This window comes from Adiantum capillus-veneris, chromosome 6 (genome assembly GCF_014529385.1).
Source record: "Adiantum capillus-veneris isolate H3 chromosome 6, ASM1452938v2, whole genome shotgun sequence".
NCBI lineage: Eukaryota > Viridiplantae > Streptophyta > Polypodiopsida > Polypodiales > Pteridaceae > Adiantum > Adiantum capillus-veneris.
Window position 1 is genome coordinate 84,480,845 of NC_140936.1, and position 23,726 is coordinate 84,504,570.

The window sequence follows — 23,726 nt, forward strand, 5'->3', positions numbered from 1 at the left end:
CTGCAAATCTGCTGAACCTGTTATCGTGGTTCTTGTAACGCTTTCTACACTCAACGAGTGTCCACAATCAAGCGTACATACAACCACTGTACTTGTATAGTAAATCTCTGTATACTGCACTTTGGAGACCAGTTCAGAAACAAGAGCATCTGGTCGTGGATTGCGAACGAAGGGATTGTGATGCTCTTGCTCTCTTAGCCTCTCTTGCCTGCACCAGGCTCTGATACCATGTAAAGAATGAGGATGCAAGAGAGCTACACAAGACAAGCACAAAGCACACAGAGATGGAAAGCTTCTTCTTCTTCTTTACAGAAAAGAGAGTACAAAATGACTAAGTGCTAAAGCTGAAAAGTAGCACATATGTACATGCGGTCACTAAGTGTGAACTCGCTAGAAGCGTACTAGGCTGGCACTATAAGTGTAGTCTAGCTGTAGAATCACTGGCAGAGATCCTCCGTGTCGGTCACCTAACGCGCCAGTGAGTAAATGCCGTAAGCGGCCAAGACCCGTAGTGGATGCCAGCTCAAGGTGTAGAGCTCGACATCTCAACACTCTCTCTCTCTCTCTCTCTCTCTCTCTCTCTCTCTCTCTCTCTCTCTCTCTCTAGGGAGCAAGGGCTACCAATGCTGATGGGGTGGACTGCCTTTGGTGGACTACCAAATGCAAAAGTGAGTAGGGTAGGCTTTTGTTTTTGAAAACTCCTTAGAAGGATTTTTTTTTTGAGAAAACCTATTCAAATATGTGGTTCTAATTTTAATTTGGACTCGCTAGTTTTAGTAAGAATCGACGGAGGTTTGGCTTTATTTTAAAAGGAAAGTGTCATTGGAGAGTAAAGTGACTTGCCAGATGTCGCACGACGCAAGGGAGAGATTAAGTCAGGGCGACGATCGACGCGGAATGTGGGTGGGGGCGTATGGGGATAATCAAGCATGCGAGCTGTACGCAATCAAAAATATATATATATATTTTTTGCTTCTGTGTCGCCTCTATGACAACGGATGCTTTCTAGTAGAGCGGTTTTTGGGGAGTTGATGCGATTGGATCTTGCAGGTCTGAGGTTCGACCTCAATGAAGAGGGGTTTTGAGGAAAGTGTGTTGTCCTTCTCGAATGAAGAGTGCGGACACAATCTTGTGAGATTCAAGCTATTGTAGCAAGTATGTGCCTACGTTTTTACAAAAAGGAATTGGAGAAGCATCTCTGTGAGATACTCTCCTCTTAAAACAAAAATAGAAAAGAGAAGGGTGCACCATGATGAAGAAAAGGCAAGGGCAAGCTGCAGGCACAACCACATGTGATGGCATATGAGGAGAGATGCTCTGCTTCATCACCAAGCAAATCCTGAACAGGAGGGGGGGGTGCACCTTTATATATATTTATATGGTGGGTGATTGTCTCAGCAATAAAGGCCCATGTTCGGTTGGTTTAGGAGAATCTGAGTGGTCGTTCGTGGATCTCGAGTGAGTTCAAATCCCATGGCTCAATTTTGGGCATGAAACTAAAATGAGAAGCTTAACCTTGGAAAGGAATCATCGAAGATTCGTCCTAATATAATAAGGAAGCAAGTATGTAGTAAGAGAGAGAGAGAGAGAGAGTGTGTTTAAAAAAGGGTAAAATTACCAAAATCCCGTCTAATTTGTGGACATTCCCAAAATACACCCAATAATTTGTCATAAACTCCCAAAACTCCCTTCAAGTTCTCCAAAATTCCCAAAATACCCCTAGTTGTGAGATAAAATTTCTCTTAAGATGAAAGTTTTTTTTAGCTTTTCATAAGAAGACTAGTTGTCTGTCAAAACAAGATGCTAAAACTAGAATATGACTTGGTTATGTAGGCTTTGGAGATGATTTGCTTCATTACTTTTTGACATAATTACCCTCTTTTGTAAGGTAATTTGTGACAAATTATATTCTAAGCACTTGTCAAAAGGGGATAAAGACTAGCAAATCTTGACGGTCCAGCCAAAATAGATACAAAAGAATTTTTGAAATTTGAGGGGTATTTTGGGAACTTCCACAAATTAGAGGGGTTTTTTGATGATTTTTCCTTTTTTTTAAAACCTCTCTAAAGGATCTGTGTGAGCACAGATCCTTTGGGGAGTTTTTTTTTTTTTTACAAAACTCATATGTAGTAGGTGTCCCTTGTTGAGATGTAGAGAGAAAGAGAGGGAGGTGAGACAAGAGACACACCATATACGCTCCCAAAAACTGATTCATATTGAGGACAAGATACAAATATATAGGTGAGACCAAGTTCAGTAGAGTGAGCCATATATAGCTCCAACACCCCCACTCAAACAAAGGTCTCTAGCTTTGGATGAAAAAACCCTTGGGGAGTTCAAGGGAAAAACCCAAGCCCCTATACAATGTGAAAATATAAACCAGCGGTGATGATGTGAAAGTGAATTGTGCATCTATGTACAAATATTCAAGTGACTTAGATATCACAATGTGCAAATGTGGAGTGTGCATAGTGCATGGTACCTAAAAGATTACAATGTCATATGTACAAAGCTATTACAATAGCAAAGAAGCTAATCTAGAAAGAGTGAGGCCGAAGAAACTCCAAGCTCCGAGCGCAAGAGGATGAAACGTGACTCATTGAGGCCTTTGGTCAAAATGTCTGCAATCATCTGGTCACTTGGACAGTGTTCAACCATAATGGTTCCTTTGCGTACTTCATACCTGACATAATGATAATGGACAGCAATGTGCTTTGACTTATTATGTTGAACATAGTCTTTTGCAAGACTAATAGAACTTTGGTTGTCACACCGCAAGGGTGTGCTAGAAAGAGGAGAGTGACCAATATCAACCAGCATTTGTTGAAGCCAAATCAACTCACGAGCTGCAAGTGATGCCGCAACATATTCTGACTCAGTCGTAGAAACTGCAAAACAACGTTGTTTCTTGCTGGTCCAAGAAACAAGACAACCATTTATAAAGAAGCAATTTCCACTAGTAGATCGCATAGATAAATGTGAGCTTTCCCAATCTGCATCTGTGTAACCCAAAAGAGAAAGAGATTGCATAGAATCCGATGTGAGTTGTCGTCGATAGACTAAACCAAAATCTGAAGTGTTTTTCAAGTATTTCAATATACGCTTTGCAGTAGACCAATGCTTAAGAGAAGGACATGCAAGATGTTTTCCAAGATAATTAGCAGCAAACAGAATATGAGGACGAGTGTTCATGCCAAAAAACTAAAGACATCCAATCAAGTTAGCATAAGGTTGATTTGTGACAAGTTGACCGCCATTGTCAGAAGTGTTCTTCGTAGAGCTCGCAAGACAAGGTGTGTTGGGTGAATGTCCAGATTCCATACCAAAATTTTGAATAGTATCTGCAATAAACTTTGACTGTCGAAGGAATAAAATACCTTTTGTACGGTTCCGTTGGATTTGAATGCCAAGACAAGAGTGAATCTCTCCAAGATCCACCATATCAAATGTAGAAGACAATAACTTTTTCACTTGCTGAAGAAATCCCAAATCATTGGAAACAAGGATCGTATCATCCACATAAAGAGCAAGAATCACAAAACTGCTACCTTGGCGTTTTATGTATAAGTTGGGGTCTGACGAGCAAGAGATGAATCCTTTAGAGGTGAGAAAAAGATCAAATTTTGTATACCAGGCTCGTGAAGCTTGTTTGAGACCATATAGTGCCTTATGGAGTTCAAAAACAAGGTCTTCTTTACCTGGAATAACAAACCCTTCTGGTTTTGTTCCATATAAATTTCCTCTTCCAAGTCACCATTAAGAAAAGCAGTTCGCACATCCATTTGATGAGCTTCTAAATCAAATTGAACAGCAAATGCCAATAAAACTCGAACACTTGTAATGCGAACAACTTGTGAAAAAGTCTCTTGATAATCAACACCAGCTACTTGGGAGTAACCTTTTGCAACTAAACGCACCTTGAACTTGTCAAAAGATGCATCTGCTTTTACTTTTGTCTTATACACCTACTTACATTTAATAGTTGTACGACCAGGAGGTAATTCAATTAGTATCCATGTACCTTTAGAGATAAGAGAATCGTACTCTGCTTCCATAGCCTCTTGCCATTGATCCTTTTGTGGTGACGAGAGAGCATATCCTATTATACTGGGTAGACCATGGTTACGTGCAGTGGGAGCTGCTCAAGATTGGCGACATGGTACTATTAGCCTCTATGGAAAGACAGGTGCCAAGAAGCTATACAATATGGACACAAGGAAACGATTAGAGGAGCTTTATGAAGATGAGGATGAGTCTAGTGATGAAGACTCTTCCACGGTGACAGATGAGGATAGTGATAGCACTACCAGCAGTGATGAGGATGCTGATGTTGCATTTCTTTTGATAGATAAAGAAATCCAGGAGTGTGGTTTAGTCGCATTTGCAAATGAGGTTGAAGATGAAAGTGAAGGGCCTTATGAAGTGATTGAAGGGCTGATGCAAACCAAGGTTGAATGGTCAAAAAAGAAGGAATTGATGACACAAATGATCACTGGAGACCTCTCAACTATGGAGAAGGAGATATATTTGCACATGCTGGCTAGTTTTCCTAATTTGTTTATTACTTCATATGAAGATATCAGAGGATTCAAGGGCGAAGAGATGCATATAGAGCTAAAAGAGGGTGCTAGGCCAGTGCGACAAAGGTTAGGAAGGATGGGTCAAGAGAAAATGGCAGCCTTGCGGGAAGAGGTGGACAAGTTATTGAAGGCAGGGTTCATAGTCCCTGTGGAGACCACAGAATGGGTGAGTCCAATAGTTGTCAGTCCAAAGAAGGATGGAAAGTGGAGGATTTGTGTAGATTTTAAGCCCTTAAATGCAGCCACTAAGAAGAACCCATATCCTCTTCCATTCATCGATCAGATCTTGGATTCAGTGGCAGGTTATGAGAGGTACAGTGTGTGTGATGGTTTTTCAGGCTATTTTCAATTGAAGATTGCTCTTAAAGACCGCACAAAGACGACTTTTATTACACCATGGGGCTGCTATTGCTACACAGTATTGCCGTTTGGGTTGTCAAATGGACCATCTTTCTATCAAGAGAGAGCAAATTGGGTATTGGAACCTTTCATTGGTAGTTGTGTTAAAGCTTTTATGGATGACTTCTGTGTATACAGCAGTAGGACTGAGCACCATGAGAAGATGCAGATGGTATTGGCTCGATATGATGAATGTGGAGGACAACTAAATCCCAAGAAATGTCATCTAGCACAGCCAAGGGTGAAGGTATTGGGTCACATGGTGTCAGAAAATGGCATTGAGGCTGATCCAGACAAGGTTAAGTCTATTATTCTTCTTCCATCACCTACGAGTACAAATCAATTGGCAACCTTTATACACAAAGTGAAGTACATGGCACAGTTTATTCCATTGTCTTCTCAGATTCTTTATCCATTACAACAAGTGGAAAAGCATGATCCATTGCAATGGGATGACAAGTGTGAAGAAGTGTTTCAAGAGGTGAAAGAGGTGTTAGGGGGGTTGTCAGTCATGCAGGCTCCTGATTGGGAGAAAGTGTTTTATGTAAATCCATCAGTAGGGGATGATGCCATTGGAGCCATGCTATTGCAAAAGGGGAAGGGCAGCCATTATATGAGGCCTGTGTATTGTGCAAACCGAGTGAAGCTGGTAGCGGAGAGAAAGTTCTTGGAAGTAGAGCTAGTGATGGCCAGTGTAATATTTGCTTGTCGACGATTTCGTCATTACTTGCTACCACGACCTTTTGTTTTCTTGACGAGTTATGCCTTTTTGCCACAGTTAATTAATGGCACTAACATGTCAAATGTGGTGAAGAAATGGGTAATTGAGTTGCAAGAGTTTGAGTTCTCTTTTCTAGTGGAATACAGTACAAGATCTACCCTAGCTGATTTGTTGACCTACAAGGAGAATCCCCTTATTGTTAAGGAGGAGGTGGTGAGAAAGGTAGTTGAAGAAGTGCCACAGATCAGCAATGCACATGTGTTGTTCTTTGATGGCTCATACAGAAAGATCCATGATGCCGCTTCACGGGGTATAGCACTTTATGATCCAGACGGGAAGCTAGTATGTAAGAGAGGGTTCAAATTGCATGCTCATAGCAGCAATGAGACTGAATATGCTACTTTGGAAGCCGGATTACACCTTTGTTTGAAGCATGGGGTTACAAGGTTGAGCATAAAAGCTGATGCCTTGTTAGTTTTGAAGCAAGTGCTGGGTGTGTGGAAGAGCAAGAACAGCTCATTGAAGGAAATGTGTTTCAGAATTAAAGGCTTGTTAAAAAATTTTGAAGCATGGAGCATCAGACACATTGAGCGTGCTCTAAATGGAGAGGCACATGAAGCGGCTCAAGGCATGATTGGGGAGCTATTTGTGTTGAGGACCAACTTACCTCTTTACCATGGTCGAGAAAGTTTGGCTCAAGAAAAGGATTTTTTGCTAACAGGAATCATTCCAAAGGAGATTCAGAAGTCTAAGAAGTATGGCTTTGTGCGTAGAGCATACAGGTACAAATTGATTGGCGATGTCTTATACATGAAAGGGGTTGTTCTCGTGTTGAGACGTGTACCTTGGCGGGAGGAGCTTTACACAGTGTTGGAAGAGAATCATGAAGGCGCATGTGGCGGCCATTTTTCTCTAAAGATCACTTTGCGTAAGATCTTGCAAGAGGGGTATGTATGGCCTAGTTTGCACAAAGATGTTCACCATTGGTGTCAGTCTTGCAATAGGTGTCAAGCATTTGGGAAGAGAGTATTGAAGCCAGAGCTACGAAAAACCATTTTGGCGTTTGATGTGTTCGAAAAGTGGGGGATTGATGCAATAGGCCCATTACCTATCACAACCAGGGTCAAAAGCTATATTTTGACTGCAGTGGACTATCTCTCTAGATGGGCAGAGGCTATAGCAGTAAAACAGATCACTGCAAAGGATGTGGCAAAATTTGTGTATGATGAAAATATGTTGCAAGTTTGGGGTGCCACTAGAGCTACTTTCGGATAAGGGGCCAGGATTTAGAGCTAAACTGCTAGATTTTTTATGCGCAAAGATGAAGATTAGGCACCAACATACCACTCCTTATTACCCGCAATGTAATGGCTTAAATGAAAGATTCAATGGTGAGTTGGTGCAAATTCTTTCGAAAGTGACAGAGCACCAAGGAAAGAATTGGGATTTCGAATTGCCTAGTGCATTATGGGCTTACCATACTTCGGTGAAGACAGGTACAGGGTTTACTCCATTTCATTTGGTGTATGGAAAGGAAGCACTATTGCCTGTAGAGGTAGAGTTGCCTGCAGTAAAGATGTTAGAGAAGTTGCTTGGTCCACCTAGTGATGCATTCAAAGAGAGGCTCTTACAGTTACAAGAGGTTCAGTTGGATAGGATGAGTGCATTGGAACATTATGGGCAGATGCAGGATAAGGCTTTGGCAAAGATAAATGAAAAGGTCAAAAGTAAGGGTATCAAGAAGCATGACTTGCTTTTGCGCTACAACAGTAAGCTGGACAACACCTTCCAAAAGAAGTTTCAAATTAAGTGGGAAGGCCCTTTCAAGGTAGTGGAGTGTTTCCCGAATGGTACATATCAGTTGGCTAACCTGGATGGGATTTTACATAAGTCAAGGGTAAATGGATTGCGTCTTAAGTTGTATCATGCCAAGTTGATGATGGTGGAGTAAGATGTGTTTTCTGAAGAGCAAGTGATGTCTGTGAAGGATGAGGAGACCTGTGATGCGGCGAGTCTCATATCTCTCTTTGCTGCTGCTGATCATGAATGATCTAGCAGGCTAGGGGATGGGCAAATTATGTCAGGAGTTTTTTGGAGAAAGAGATTGCGCATATGTACATATCCATGCATGGTGCATCGAATAAAGGATTGCTCATTTTCCAAAGCCAGGTGGTTACGTGGGGCCCACATGTGTACAGGTAGGACAGCATGTACATAGTGCATCGATTTTCATCGTTACCAGTACCAGTGTGTTTTTTCTACAATAATGAGGAGTTTCTAGCGCGTAGAACTTCTCGAGGAAGTTATCGGCGGGCCGACGACATGAGGTAAGAAAGTGCGTTAGATGGCATCTAGTGGCGTCAGGAGGCCGAACGGGGTCAATATTTGCATGTGGATGAGTACGGACACAACGTGGGTGTTTTCTTGTGAGAGTTATGCAGAAAGGTCATCATTAGGACCACTTTTTGGGGCCACTTCGCGTGGTGGAGAGACGCATTATTGGAAAAAGCTGAGTGACAGGTGTGCGTATGGATGCAAAAAGGTGACAACTATGCATCGCGAGGTCAGTTTTTGGCCTGTTCGGGGTCTGTTTGAGGTCATCTAAAAGGCCAAGGGTGCCCAACTAATAAAGCTAAGTGTGGGAACTGAAAAAACAGAGAGAAAACCAGAAAAAACGTGAAGAAGAGAGGAGGAACAGCCGCAGGTGTGTTTTTGCTCATTTTGGAGCCTGTTTTGGCCGTAAACTGCTCATCCGAGGTCGGATTTGAGCACTTTGACATTGTAGACTGGGGTTTTGGGCCGTTCCGGATGCGATGGAGCTGTCCATTTTGCCAAATTCCTCACTCTTTTTATGTTGTTTTTGCTGTGTAAGTTTCTCCTATGAGCGAAGGTATCTTTTACCCATATTGTGTGAGCTGCTTGCCCCATTGGTGTTGGCCCAAGATCATTTGTATTTAAACATCATAAGTTTCTCCTATGAGCGAAGGTATCTTTTACCCATATTGTGTGAGCTGCTTGCCCCATTGGTGTTGGCCCAAGATCATTTGTATTTAAACATCATAAGTTCTCCTCTTTTGAGCTGAGTTTTTTGGGTGTGTGTGTGTGTATGTGTGTCTGTGTGGAGTGGGCAAGTGGATAGTCTCTCTCCTCTCACTCCATGGGTGTGTTTCCTGTCTCGGCCAGGTGGGTTGTATAAGCCGAGTGGTGCCCCATAGTGTGTGTGTGTGTGTGTGTGTGTGTGTGTGTGTGTGTATCTTTCCAAGAGTGTGTGTCGGGTCGTTATAGAGGCGTTCTGTGTGTTTCCATCCCGCCCACAACGTATAAGATAAGATCGCAGAATCTGCACACCATATATGGTGAAGGCCGCAATTGAGAATGAGAGAGATATGAGTACTGCATTCTGTCAACGATAAACGTAAGAAGGATGCTCAAGGAACGTCCAAAGATGTGAGAGATGTCACCCATAAAAGGTAGGGTAAAGGAGACGTTAATAATAAACGAGTCCTCAAAATAGAGTGGCGTGAGACTCAAGATTGACGGCCACAATACAAATAGAAATAAGCTAAATCTTCTCGAAAAAGTTAACGCCAAAATAAGAAAAACGATCGCGGACGCTTCACGAAGAAGTAGGATGAAGAAAGCTGCGTAAATCTCAATTGCAGTAAAAACAGCATAACATTCTACTGCGAACTCCGATTGACGCAAACCTAGAACTCAAATCGAAGAGCTCGAGGAGACGAACAAGTTTTGGATGAGAAGTGCCATTGTGCTATGCTCCATGGCGCTTTTCCTGTTTTTCCAAATTTTGAGCAGAACAGCAAGAAAAATTGAGATGAAGTTCAGGGTGTCATCAACAAGAAAACGTAATCAACAATTAGATTGATTAGAAATAAACGCCACATGAAACACTAATCATATTCTTTTTAACACAAAACAACCACAGTTAACAAGAATCAATGCTCAAACAATAAAATTTGTAGCAATTTTGAATCTTACATGCGAATCGCATACACATACTGTTGTGTCACCATGAATTGAATCGGCGCGTGATCGTTACCGCTCTAATACCATGTTGAGATGTAGAGAGAAAGAGAGAGAGGTGAGACAAGAGACACACCATATACGCTCCCAAAGACTGATTCATATTGAGGACAAGATACAAATATATAGGTGAGACCAAGTTCAGTAGAGTGAGCCATATATAGCTACATCCCTAAATCTTTTTTGAGCTACTGGATTAAGTGGAATTTGGGGAGAAAGAGTGGGGGATGGATCAAGGAGAGAGATAGGTCAACCTGTGCATAAAGACATGCACAGGATGAGCTTGTGGGGCGGGCGGCGCTCCATAGTGCTCTACAAGCTGCAATTGCAGTTGTGTGCTCAGAACACGAGCCATGAACAATTGGGGTACAAGTGGGCAAGTCACAGATGAGCAAAATGACGGGCATCTCCAAGAGCGCAAAGGCTTTCCAATGCATGAAGACAAGGACCCAGATGCAGATGCGTGCAAGACAGTGAGGCAAAGGCTCTCTCTCTCTCTCTCTCTCGCGTATTTTTCTGCAAGGGAGATGCAACAGGGGATAGCAGGGGAAGGGGGCTGCAAACCCCAGCAATACAAGGGGAGATGGTGTAGGAATGCAATGGAGGCATGATGAGGGAGGGATTTTTCTTTCTATGGAAGGAATTTTTCTTCAAGTTCAAATATTACAAAGCAAATCAAGTATTCCATCTGCATTTCCTGTTGTTCATCAAGCTCCCTATGCCACACATGGAAAACTTTGCATCACTCCTTTCCATCACTGGCTGGTTGTCGAGCTCCCAACCCATCCATGGCAGTCAGCTGAGTACTATTCGTCACCCTATGCTCTTGACCTCAAGTGTTGGCTTTTAAGAAACATTAGTTTGAAATTCCATGTTAGAAGAGGAAAGTAGAGCCATAAGTAAGAGAGAAAAAACAAAAACTCTCTAAAGGATCTACGCCGGTCGATATCCTTTGCGGAGGTTTTTTTTCAAACTCTTTTTCTCTCTTATCTACTACTCCCCAAGAAACAATCTTACAATCTTGCAGCAGTGATTAAAGGCATGGTGCTCTCGACCATCCAGGTAAGTGGCCCATGCTGCTTCCTCGGCGTCAATTGTTTAAACCAGCAACAACAACCCCCGGCCCTGCCACCGCCACGGGCCCGCTTTTGCTCTCTCTCTCTCTCTCTCTCTCTCTCTCTCTCTCTCTCTCTCTCTCTCTCTCTCTCTCTCTCTCTCTCTCTCTCTCTCTCTCTCTCTCTCTCTCTCTCTCTCTCTCTCTCTCTCTCTCTCTCTCTCTCTCTCTCGGGCCGCTTCCACTCCCTCTGCCTTGGAGGATTTTGCCTGCCCGCATCCATCATTGGTTGCACGTACCAAGTTTACCTTTCGATTGCTCCAAGAAGGTATCACCTGAGATTTATAAGTTTTCTTTATTTTTCCTCAGTCGATACCTCTTACTGCTCCCCAAGAAACGTACTAATTTTTCATATATTGCTTTTGAAATCTTGCAGGTGGAAGGAAAATGAGCTAGAGTCCATTCTTGCATGTCTACACGAGAGCCATCTCTTGCCTAGGAGATCCTTATCACTTTGGACTACTTTGTCCTGCACCTTCCATCCATAATCCACCTCCATTATCCTCCACTCATACTCTCTACGTCAATCACTTTGGACTACTTTGTCTTGCACCTTCCATCCGTAATCCACCTCCATTATCCTCCACTCATACTCTCTACGTCAACCCTCACAACTTGATTAAGCTTTCACTCAGCATCAAGAGAGAGTGAGCAAAAAAAATATGACCTCACTTCTCACACAGGACAAATTTGCGTATTTATTTTTGGAAATCCTCACACACGGACCCCCTCTCTCTCTCTCTCTCTCTCTCTCTCTCTCTCTCTCTCTCTCTCTCTCTCTCTCTCTCTCTCTCTCTCTCTCTCTCTCTCTCTCTCTCTCTCTCTCTCTCTCTCTCCCCACCCCCCCCCCCCCCCCCCCCCCTCCTCCTTGCCTCTTGCACGCGATAGCTGTGTCTGAGTGAGATTTATTGATCTTCACTTTTCCATACATCTCTATACCCTAGTAGCTGACCCTCAAGGTTACATGGAAAGATGGATTGAGACCATACACTTTCATGGGGCGTAGTCAAATTGACGAGAGAGAGAGAGAGAGAGAGAGAGAGAGAGAGAGAGAGAGAGAGAGAGAGAGAGAGAGAGAGAGAGAGAGAGCCCGGGGGGGGGAAGGATCGTCACCAAGCTGTGTGGACTCATACGGTTTGTTATTGTCCATCGTTGGAAAGAGATCTCAAAGCTTTGACATGCCTTTGGGTGAAGATGATGATTGCTATTAAAAGGTTGATGGCGGAGCCTGAGGTGTACAGGGAGGGGCTGAGGGTATTTGGAAATTGGGGTTGCATGGGGTGTTAGGCAGTAGGTAGCAACAAGCTAACGGGTGGCGTCGGACGGAGCTGAGGGGGGGAGTATGAGAGCTAGTGGTTAGGCAGTGGTCACACGATGCATAACCATTAATTATATGCTACTAAGCCAACTATGCTTCTTCACTGGCATTCGCAAGAAACTATGCCTCTCATCATGGTCAGGCAAAGATGAATTTGTGCAGATCACCGGCACCTAAAGGTGAAAAATTCACAACATCATGCTAGCAAGGTACAATAGTTGCAAAATTTGCAGGTAAACTGGGCCTAGATGAGCGCGCAAGGAAATTTGATTTGTCCATGTCACTGCAAAAGTTTTCAAAAGCTACCAAGCAACCAAGTTCATTTAAAGTCCTCCCTGATATAGTTGTGCAACTATGCCAAAATCAACATAGTTGCAAAAGCATGGGCATAGTTTGACCGGACAAGTTACTAAACTTCACGTGACCATGGCACGGGCATAGTTACTTGTCAAAATTACATATTAGTATGCCCCATGTGACCATGCCCTTATAGTGGAGGTTTGAAATTTAGGAGCACTCTGACGTTCCATCAGAATTACTTCTTGAGAAAACTGGTTAGCCAGGAGGCTTAAAGGTTCTGCATTTTTTACCCTCATATTAAGAACTCGTAATTGTTGTTGATCAAAATAGAACATCTCTTTAGTTCGGAAATCAATTTAGGTTAAGGGACGAATTCAAATCAATAGAGGTATGAAGAGAAACATGAATACTGAAGTTCAAAATTTGAAAACTATTTTTTCAGTTAAATTTGTGACTTTTGCAGAAAAACTTTCATTGATATCCATCTTAATATTTCCTTTCTAATTGAGAACGTGTAGTGGGAAAATAGGGGCTCTCTATCTCTCTCTGCATCCGAGATGCATAACTATCTAGAAACCAAGAACTCCATCCTTCCACCTCCAAGGATTCTATCTCACACGAGTATGCTTGTTGCCTTGAAGTGAGATCTTGTAGCTCCTTGAGGTCCTAATGACCACACTCAGGCGCAATGCTTCACAATGAACAAGAAGCCAAAATTATCTCCTCCTCCGTGAGCACCCGCATTTATAGCTAGCAACAAAATCTCTTTGTCTCTCTCCTCCACGTGCCAAGTCTTGGATTTCTCTCCCAAAAGGAATGGGAGCATCTCCCTATATTCTATCTATTAAACCCACTTGAAAAGTTGAACACACCTATCACACCTATTAGCTCCTCATTGTCAAAAACCAATTAATTAGGTTCCACATTCTTTTCGAATCTCAAATTCTAAGAGAAAAGCAGAAGTTCTTCTCTTGACCTGCTTCATGCATCGCCCACCATGGCATGCTCCGTCATCATCTCAGCACTGCAATATCATTTGAGCATCCCGCCTGCACCCCAAGGTCTAACTAATCTAGTTGCAAAAGCCTACAAAACAGGGAGGTGATTACAAATGCATCCTTGAGAATCATTATATGGAAAACTCAACTTCCATACTAGCATCCTACCTCCTTTGCATCCTTGCATGCCTCCAATGCTTCATACAAGCCTTGTAGCCCCTCATCCACCCCCCACACTTTCCCTGGTGTGCCTCCCTTGCAAACAAATGAGAGAGAGAGAGAGAGAGGGAGAGGTTGCACCCACCCTTTGTCCTGTGATGTCTACACGTGGGCCCATTGGCGCACCATATACCTGTCTCTCCTGGATCATCCTCGTGCATCGAACAAGAAAATATCCGTGTGTCTTTGTGCTTGCACACTAACGCTATCATTTCTCTCTCTCTCTCTCTCTCTCTCTCTCTCTCTCTCTCTCTCTCTCTCTCTCTCTCTCTCTCTCTCTCTCTCTCTCTCTCTCTCTCTCTCTCTCTCTCTCTCTACCCCCCCCCCCCCCCCTCCACATGCCATTTCATCCTTTTTTTCTAGTGAGCAAAGGTACTTGAAAACCTACAAAGATTTCATTGAATACAGCATGTCAAAAAACACTCGTCTATGGTATGTGGCATGTCAACGCCCTACAACTCTTTCGAGTCAAAGACTCACCAGTCAGATCTATCGAATAAGGATGTGAAGACACAAATTGACACATAGTTCACTACTCTTTGAGGCTTTGAAGGTGGTTTTGCATATGCTATGGCGAGAGAGAGAGAGAGAGAGAGAGAGAGAGAGAGAGAGAGAGAGAGAGAGAGAGAGAGAGAGTGAGTGAGAGAGAGTATACAAGAAAACTATAGGCATGGTCCCTAGGTGGCATGTCTCCCTCTACTTTATGCTTGATGTTGAGGATAAATATTTGCTTGGATTTTGGTTCACTCGGAAAATGTCGCTCGGTGTATGGTAAGACTCCTTTCATTTGATGCATTGATAAAGGCACTGCTATCATTTGTTGTGGAGATGCGAGCTTGACTTGGGTTGGGGGGAGAATTTGACCAATGAAGATAGGTCTAGCACATGCAAATTATTCTTATCAGGTACTACGGCACATCTTTTACCACATTATAGGTTTCAAAGACTTTGTGTACCTATAGCCAGATCTGCCAGTTGTACATTTGACCAATGCACCTCTGCACTCCCATTGAAAGTGCCGGAGAGTACTCTATAGCCAGCTCTTCAACCTCTATGTTTTTAGATATCCCTAGAAAAAAGACGACAAGAACTCATGCTAAAGGTGAGAAAATGTAGGTCCTATTCTTCAAAACTCGACAACAGATTGGGATACAATCAGCCCCTCTACCAGCTATTTCTCTGTGAATTCTTGTGCATGCAAAGAAATCTATCAAAGCATGTCCTCTAAGGCAAAGAGGCCACTGTCCATAGTTGTTTGCACTATAGAGTGAAGGAATTGTATGTGTGCGTGAGCACCCAAGGAAGAAAAAACGGTTTTCTTCAGTTGAAATTGCTCACATTGTGCATGCAGATCTATGCGTAGATACAATGGACCATCGGAAAAAGATCCAATATGACCAAGTTTTAAGGTGGTGGTCACACAACACATAGCTATAAGTAATGCTCAAAGATAGCCATGCTAGACTCATGGCCACATGCAATATAGGAGGTGAGATAGGAGAACTATGTAGACCCTTTTGCAACTATGCCAATTTTGGCAGGAAACACAATGTGAATCATCCTTTGCATTTGAAGATTGAGCTTATCAAACTTTAATTTCCTTTGAGAATTTGATCAAGTAATTTGGTTTAACTACACTACGAGAGGTCGCTTAAAGAGAACATGATTCTTTTATTCTCTTTGATCCTAATTCTACTCACAATTTCATATCCATAGAGTTGGTCACCAAGATAGGCATCCAAGCCTATGAGATGGGAGATGTCCTACCCACCGATGGTGCTTCCAAGGGCCAAGAAGCCTCAGTCACTCCCTTAATTGGGAAATTGAGGCTCCATGTCCAAAGCTATGCGGACAAGGAGGACTTCTTTATCTCTCCTCTCAAGCACGAGGATGTAATCCTAGGGGCACCACGGTTTATTTTCATGGATTCCAATGTTAAATTCCCTGAAAGGCAAATCTACTTTAGGTTTAGGGAAAAAGATATGTACATAGATGCTAAGGAGTTGGGTAACACCATACCCATTGTACATAGCAAGCTTTCAATAATTCAATAAAGAGCTCTATTTTCATGTACATGATTTTTGTTAAAGATTTGCAAAATGAACTTAATGCTTTAGCAAAAGAAAATATAAACAATCACAAGGAATTAGAGTTATCCAATTTTCTCAAGGGATTTCAAGATGTTTTTTTGACGACACCCCTTGCAAACTACCTCCTAAATGAGGCAATGATGACCATGCAATTGAACTTCTTCCAGGAAGTTCACCACCTAATAAACCTCCTTATAGAGTTTCTCAAGCTCAACAAGAGGAGATTATGCGGCAAGTGCATGAGTTAGTTGAGAAGGGCATGGCTAGGTCTAGCTCATCTCCATTTTGCTCACCCATTTTATTAGTGCAAAAGAAAGACGACACATATTGTATGTGTGTTGACTATAGAGCACTAAATAGGATCACTATCAAGAATAGGTTTCCCATTCCACGTGTAGAAGACCTATTTGATAAGCTAAAAGGTTCGACCTACTTCAGTAGTATTGACATAAAAAGTGGCTACCATCAAATAAGGATAGTTGATCAAGACATTGTAAAGACCGCATTTTGCAGTACGTTTGGTCTTTACGAATACATTGCCATGCCTTTTGGCTTGACCAATGTGCTTGATGGAGAAGCTATTCAGGCCTCACCAAGCCTTTACGGAAGTGTTCTTTGATTATGTAATTATCTACTCTAATTCACTAGATGAACACAAACAACATCTCTAGGTAATATTTCAAGTCTTACGAGAGAATAAACTTTATACTAATCAAAAGAAAAGTGAGTTTTTCTTACAAGAGATTCAGTATTAAGGTCACATTATCTCTCAAGATGGTATCCAAATGGATCCATCGAAGCTCGAGGTAATAAAAGGATTGCCTAATCCAAGGAATCTACATGAACTAAGAAGCTTTATAGGTACGTGTGCATACTACAGATGCTTCATAGAAAAATTTTCACAAATCGCGGGACCATTACATGACCTAACAAAGAAAATGCTAGATATACGTCTGCCAAGGAGAATAATGCTTTCAAGAAGCTTAAAGAAAAGCTTATCTCTTAACCTGTGCTTACATTTCCGGATCTCTCAAACCCATTTGAGGTCCAATGTGACACTTGTGGTGATTGCCTTGGAGCTGTTTTGCTCCAAGAAGGGCACACCATAGCCTATGAAAGCCGAAGGCTCGACCCTATTGAGCAATCTCTAGGCATATATGAAAAGGAACTCCTCACAGTTCTACATGCCTTAGACTCGTGGAAGCACTATTTATTGGGGACTCCTTTCATTCTGCGGACGGATCACCGAAGACTTAAGTACTTCATGAAGTAGACCAAGCTCTCCGACAAACAAATGAGGTGGGCAATTTTCCTTTCGCAATTTCATTTTCATATTGCTCGCATTGTTGGCAAGCATAATCAAGTAACTGATGCACTCTTAAGACGGTCGAGAGTGAATGCGGTTTCCATAGCAACTCACAATGATCTATCTTATATGATAGATGAGTATGCTATTGATCCCGATTTTCGAGACGTGTTTTCAGTCCTTGCACTAGGGAAGAAAGAGGAACCATTTACCTTACAAGATGGTCATCTTCTCTATGGCAATAGACTATGCATTACTAACTCACTACGGGAGAAAGTAATTTATGAATCTCCTGCTCCTTCTTGTGCAGGGCATAGAGGGATTCAATCTACCCTAAAAGGGATATAAACATATTCTATTGGCCTGCCATGAAAGCGAACATACAAGAGTATGTTTCTAAATGTGTGGTATGCCAAAAGACGAAGTTTGATAGAGGGAAGCAACCTGGTTTGCTTCAACCTTTGCCAATCCCTAATTCACCATGGGAGATCATATCCATGGATTTTATGTTTGGATTGCCTAAGTCTATCCATGGGACTACAGGAATATGGATGACAGTAAACAAGTTCAACAAACAAGTTCATTTTATACCTATCAAAAAGACTATTTAAGCATCAAATGGCAACCATCTTCATGTCACAAATCTTCAAGTACCATGGCTTGCAAATGTCCATAGTGCTGGATAGAGATCCTAGAATGACCGGTAATTTTTGGAAGGGTCTCTTTGAGAATTTAGGGACAAGGCTAAACTTCTCTTCCGCCTATCACCTACAAACGGATGGCCAAAGTGAAATAGCTAACCTAACAATTCTTGATCTACTAAAAGCCTATGTAATGGAAGTTGATCAAAGGTCCAGAGAAGTACTTACCCTTAGTGGAGTATGCCTACGTACATACCTCCACGAGAAAAGCACCCTTTGAGGTGATTGAGGGAAGGTCCAAAAGTCCTCTGCTACTCAAGTTACACGGGAAGATCTTCGCTGGAGATGAGTATAGCTGAGACCTACAAGAATCTTTCCAAAAGATTAAGGATGGTATCTCTATCTCACAACAAAGGCAAAAGGCTAATGTTGGATAAGCACAGAAGAGCCCAAGCCTTTAAAGAAAATGATTGGGTCTTGCTTAAATTTCCCAAGGCTCGATTAAGGCACACGATGGGCAAGAATCCTGTTACCATATACATGTGGTAGTGATGTGTGTGAACACACTAGGACCGCCGGGGCTTTTTCCCTCTTTAGGAGGTTTTTCCCCACGAGCATTGTATATACGCCTATCACTCTAGGACTATCTATCTTTCCATTGCATACTAAGTAACACACTCTCTATTGTGTGCCTTGAGCTTCCTTCATCTTCTCTAAGCTGTGTGCATTTCTCTGCAACCCTAATTTCAATGATTGGTATCAGAGCAGGTTACGTCCTCACTGGCTTAGTCGCCAGCTGCTCCAACACACGCCTGCTCACTTTCTCCGATTTCAGTGAGCTTTGGAGAGCGTTCGTAGGTCAACAAATTTTTGATTCGGGCTCATTTCGGCTTCTGTTTCCACTATAGGCAGTACTGTATAGGCTATTTCGTCGTTTTGTGCAGAAATTTTGTTAGTGCCGTTTTTTGCATAACAAGTGCCTTATAGTCTTCTATGGTTTGTGCTATATAGCTCGTGTTTTTCCTGCTCTGTTTCTCCTATTGTCGAGCAGTTTTCACACCAGGTGCAGCATTTACCATGGCTGACAACAACAACACAGATGTGTTCAAGATGTTTGCTGTTAAGGACAGGTTGGACGGGGACAATTACCCTATGTGGACTATATGATGCAACATGTTCTTGTGTCAAAGGGAGTCTGGAATATTGTGTAGAGCATTGATGTACATCCTAGTTCTGAGGATGTAGGCGATGTTGAGGATGTTGCAGGTCTTGATGCAAGGATTGCTGCTGTTAGAGTTGTTTTGCCTACGGCAGAACAAGCTCGTTGGGATGTTAAGGATGCGCAGGCTCATGCATTGATTGTGTTGCCTGTGAAGCGCACCATTGTTCCTCACATCCGTTCAACAAAATCTGCAAAACAGGCTTGGGATATTCTAGCAAATCTTTATGCAAGTCGCAATGAGGATAAAATTGCTTTGCTGCGTAAAGAGCTGTAGTCGAAGATTATGCATGAGGAAGATGATATGGACACTTTCCTTGCTAGTTTCAAGGATATCAATGAGCAACTTATTTTTGCAGGTGAAGTCATTTCAGACAGTTCCCTTGTGCAGACTGTTCTTGATGCCTTACCAGATTCCTACCTGACTTTTGCTAGTACTTGGAGACTGTTGACCCAAGGAAATCCAGAAGTTGTCAAGTTTGATGCATTATGCACATTGTTGTTGCAAGAGTCACTTTCCAAAAAAAACAGGACTAGGAAGCGTACCATTGAACATGCTTTTATTGCTTCTCAAAAAAAGGGTGGTAACAGCAATGCAGCCACTTCTTATGGTTCTGCTGCGAGTGGCAAAACTTCTGTTCCTAGTCTTCTGCTGGCAGCAATTCGTCTGGAAATTCTGGTGATAAAGGCAAAAAGAAGATGCGTTGCCATTATTGTAAAGCTAATGATCACTTGATCAAGTCGTGTCCTAAGTTGAAGGCTAAAGAGGCTAAGAAGAAAGAGGGTGGTTCCACTGCAAATGCTAGTTCCACTACAAATGCAGCCATTGTTGAGTCTTCTGTGAAAGGAGACTGTGTTGCTGATGTTGATGCAGAATGGGCTTTTAGCGTAGAGTGCACTTACAATCTTGTTGTCCATGATGCATGCTTGTCAGTTGCTGCAGATTCACATGTGTGGTATTTCAACAATGGTGCTACAAAGCACATTACCTCACATCGTGAATTCTTTACCTCTCTCGAGTCTGTCCCTCATGGGAATTCAGTCACTTGTGCCAACAATGCCTCTTATCCGGTTCAGGGAGTTAGAAAGATTGTGCTTACTGCTGCAAATGGCAGTTCCTTCACACTTGTTGATGCACTTTATGTACCTGGGATCAAGAAGAATCTCTTGTCTGTATCCGCACTTGCTAGACTTGGACTTGTAGTCAAATTTGTGGATGACAGATGTACAGTTCATGATCTCAGTTTTGGTGATTAAATTGTTGCATCTGGCCTTTTGTGTTGTGGGTATTATAAGCTCACTTTGTATGATAAGTGTGGACAAAATTTTGCAAATGGTGTTGTAGATTCAAGGGCTATTTCAGATGTAAAACTTTGGCATGCACGTTTTGGTCATCTGAATTTTTCCAGCTTGCTGCGTTTGCAGAAATCTGATATGGTTGCTTCTTTTCGGCCTCTTGAAGAACCTGTCAAACATGTTTGTGAAGGTTGTATTTTGGGTAAGATGCAGCATTCTAAGTTTCCAAAGGATGGTTCAGTTCGGGCCACGTGCAGGTTGCAGCTTGTGCATAGTGATGTTTGTGGGCCCATACAAACTCCGTCCTTGGGCAATTACCTTTACTTCGTGACTTTCATTGATGATTACTCCATGCATGCATGGGTATTTCTGCTTAAAGCGAAGTCCAAAGTTTTTATGTGCTTCAAACAATTTCTAGCTATGGCTGAAAATATCTCAAAATTTACTATGGGCACCCTACGTTCCGATCGAGGGGGGGAGTATATGTCTCATGAATTCAATGCATTTCTAGCTAGTCGTGGGATAAAACACAAATGTACAGTGCCTTATACACCTCAGCAAAATGGTGTTGCTGAGAGGAAAAACAGGTCACTGACGAAAATGGCACGATGTATGGTCAAAAGTCAAGCTTTGCCGCATTCTTTTTGGCTTGAAGCCATCACGTGACTTATGTACTTAACAGGTTTCCTACAAAAGCTTTGCAATCTATTACTCCATATGAAGCATGGCATGATAGAAATCCTTCTATTGAGCACATGCGTATTTTTGGTTGTTTGGCATATGCTTTGGTGCCACAAACACAGCGCAAAAAATCGGATGATAAGGCTGTCAAATGTATTTTTGTTGGTTATAGTGCTGAAATCAATAGGTTACATGTTGTATCATCCGCAAACAAAACGTATCCTGGTTTCACGGGATGTAGTGTTTGTGGAAGATTATGTTCATCCCTTGTTGTCATGTACTAGAGACAGTAATGTAAGCTCACAGGACATTTATGACACTTTGTTGCCTCTTTTCGGTGGTGGAAATATGAATGTAAGTTCCAATGAGGCAAATGTACAGCCTATGGAGGTTTCTGAAAATGTTACAGATTAGCCTATTACTGATGCAGATGTACATGATGTGCTTGATGAGGAAAGGGCTGAAAATAAGCAGGCGAGAGGTATGCCAAAATAGCTGGTGCACACTTTGCATGACAGTAAATTGGATGCACCTTTGTCTAGTCGTACTCGTCCAGGCTATCGCCATGCATCTTATGCATCAGATTGTTATGCTTTGGCTGTGTCTAGCTTACTTGATGTTGAGGAGCCTCTGTCTTTTGATGAAGCACAGAATTCAGAAAATTGGATGGCTGCCATGTAATCAGAATATGATGCACTTATAGAAAATGACTCATGGACTTTATGTGATTTGCCTCCTGGCAAAAAGTCCATTGGTACGAAGTGGCTTTACAAGTTGAAACGCAAGCTGGATGGTGAGATCGATTTCCATAAGGCTCGACTTGTTGCAAAGGGTTATGCACAGCAAAAAGGCATTGATTATGAAGAGACTTTTTCTCCCACTTGTCATATGACTACTGTGAGTTTTCTATGTGCATTGGCAGCTCATTTTGGTTGGGATGTACATCAATCAGACATTGTTACTCCTTTCTCGAACGGTGACATATTTGAGGAAGTTTATGTAACGCAGCCTTGCGGTTTTGTCATAAAAGGACAAGAGGACAAAGTGTGAAGATGTAAGAAGGCTTTGTATGGGTTAAAGCAATCTCCTCATGCTTGGTATGAGAAATTTGACACTCATTTGGTTAAATGAGGCTTTCGTAACAGTCCAACAGAAAGAACATTGTATGTAAAGCGTGAGGGTGATGTACTTCTCAATTATGGTTCTTCATGTCGATCATTTGCTGATCACTAGACCAAATGAGAGACATATTGCTGAATTTAAGGCTGATTTGAATGCTACTTTCAAGATGAAAGATTTGGGGCTGTTGCATCATTACTTGGGTATATAGTTTAAGCAGTGTGATGGTGGTATTGCCTTGTGTCAGAAAAGTTACATAGAGACATTGCTATGTAAGTTTGGATTTGAGGATTGCAAACCTATTTCCTGTAATGGAATTGGCCTATTTAATTTGAGAGTAGAGGAAATTAATGAGAGTACTTTTGAGAAATGACTTTGTGAGCATAGCGGGTGAACATAATTGAATATAGCAACATAATCATAGCAATTAGTTAACTTGGCATGAACAATACTTTTGCAAGAGAGAGAATTTAGAGAACATGACAACAGTTGAGGACCGGATTTATGTGGAGCCGGTTCCCCCTCCAATAGGCATTTGTATTATGATTTCTCCCATTAAGAGAGACTTGTTACAATACAGTCTTTGTGTTCCTTGTGACCTAGGTGATGCAATGAAGATGGAAAGCTTCATGCATCACAAACATAACATAAACTTGAATAAATCTTTAACTATCCCAAGCCTCCCTCCCAAGACCTCAAACACATTCGAAGGTGGAGAGAGCTAGCAGGGAATGAGGGTAGGAAAGAGGAAGAAGAAACATTTCGTACGAGAAAGAATTAGTTCCTCACTTATCATAACTCTTGTTGCTAGCATATATAATAGCATAGTAATGAAGAAGAAGGAGATGGCAAGCTTAAGCATTGAAGCATGGCTCTTGGTTGGATTTGCACTCCATATCCAACAGTGTTGGTGTAGGCTCTCAACCTCTACTTGCTTGGAGAAGGAGAGGGAGCTCTTGCACTTTGCATAGCACACAATGAGAGTAGCTGATGCTTGAAGCTCATTGGACCCCTCTAGGCCTAGCCAATCACAAGCAGGAGGCATTACAAGCAGCAAGGGTAGCCTTGAGACAAGTGTCCCCCTTTCCCCTTTGAGAGAGAGGACTAGATAAATTCTAAATCAATTAATTAAATCTCCTAAATTATTATTGGACCCCTTGGGTGTCCAACCAATAGGCTTCAGGCACACCATGAGGGCAACTTGAGGAGGAACTTGACAAGTGTCCCTCTTGCTTTTTTTGTACCATGCATGCCTTGTGTGAGTGTGTGGATGTTCTCTCTCATCCCCCCTCATGTAGGGCTCGCCCCCTCCTTGTGGGGATTGAATATTTGACTTTTTGACACCTCAAGCCCCTCATACATAGGCCCAGTTCCCACCACAAGCTTGGCCGTTAAGCACTTTAAGCTTGGGCTAGGTTCTCACCTTAAGTGCAACCCTAGCATCTCAAGCATGTCAAGCACCTCAAGCATCTCAATAATTAAGCACCTCAAGCACCTTAGTCATCAAGCATGACAAGCAGGACAAGCACCTCGAGTTGGGTCGGGTTCCCGCGCCTCAAGGTCAGCCCTAGCTTACCTAAGGTCAAAGGACTTTTACACACATTATTGGAGGTCTTCAATGAAGCTAACCCTAAGTTCTTATGCTCCATTGGTTAGCCTTGCTCTTTGATAGACTATATCTCAT